This window comes from Arachis ipaensis, chromosome B02 (genome assembly GCF_000816755.2).
Source record: "Arachis ipaensis cultivar K30076 chromosome B02, Araip1.1, whole genome shotgun sequence".
Taxonomy (NCBI): Eukaryota; Viridiplantae; Streptophyta; class Magnoliopsida; order Fabales; family Fabaceae; genus Arachis; species Arachis ipaensis.
Genome location: NC_029786.2, coordinates 25,845,149 through 25,846,534, shown reverse-complemented (window position 1 = coordinate 25,846,534; position 1,386 = coordinate 25,845,149).

Sequence of the window (1,386 nt, the reverse complement as noted above, 5' to 3'; positions counted from 1 at the left end):
ATTTATAGTTACCCAATTAACACTCCCAAATATTGGATTGTGCCCCACACTTGCCCCTGTAGCTATCTCCGTTAATGGAGATTTGATGTGGCACGTTAAGTTGACAGAGTGTGTATCCACGTGGCACCCAACTTGCTAGAATGGATGTGTAATGAGTGAATGACGTGGCAAAAGTTGAATGAACTCAATTTGCGATCCTCTTTTCCCAATATGTTCGAGACTTTACTAGAGAAATTGAGTTCATTCAACTTTTGCCACATCATTCACTCATCACACATCCATTCTAGCAAGTTGGGTATCCATGGATACACATTATGTCAATTTAACGTGCCATATCAGATCTCTGTTAATAGAGATATCTACAGGGACAAACGTAGGTCACAATCTAATATTTGGGAGTGTTAATTGGGTAACTATAAATTTAGGAGTCGAAATTGAGGCCGGTCAAAAATTTCAGGGCCAAAATGGTTTCAACTCATACCATATTGTAAACTCTACTCTTAAATACATTGTCATTTTTCATATTTCTAATTATCACATTCCAATTTTAACTAGAAAAGATTCAGCATGAAAATGTTACACTTTCAATTTTTGTTATCTTTCAAAATGATAAAGATATATTTTATTATTTGTAGATATATATTTTTTAAAGGTTGTAGTTGTTTGATGATTTGGTTGGTATTTTTTAATATTTTATAGTTTTTGTTTTATTAAAATTGGACTTTTAGTTTAAAAATTCTGGTTTTGAGGTTAAAAGATTTGGTTTAAAAATTGGATTTCTAAAAATTAGTTTTAAAATTGAATTTTTTATTAAAAAAATTTGGTTTTAAGGTTAAAAAATTTAATTTTGAAACTGGATTTTAAATTTAGATGTTAAGAAAATCACATTTAAAATTGGTTTTTATTTGTTCAAATTAGTTTAGAACCGATTTTTTTTTTAATTCGGTTCTAGTTTGATTTTATGAACAAGAAAACTAATTCTAAAATAGATGCCATTTGAATTTTTAAGAAATCAAACCATGCCCACTCCAGCTTAAATATGAAGTATAACATATAACCTTTTATTAAGGGTTATGCTTCGGTGAGAAAAGTTTTTATCCCTCATGTGTAGAAGTGATGTGGCCATTACTGGAGGGCTATGCGTGTAAGCAGTGTTTGGAGAGAGGGAGACATCTCCTGCAATATTTTTAGAGATTGCAGTTATTGTCGTTGTTTAATACTTAATAATGTTGAATGTGTTAGCGTAATGAAAATGATTAAATTTGTGGGCTTTTTTGGTATTTGATTTGAAACTTTTTAAAAAAGATGGGTTGGATTGATAGTAGATATTTTTTATCCATCAAACAAATAAAGATAAAATGAATTTTTTTTCATGAAATCTGTGTA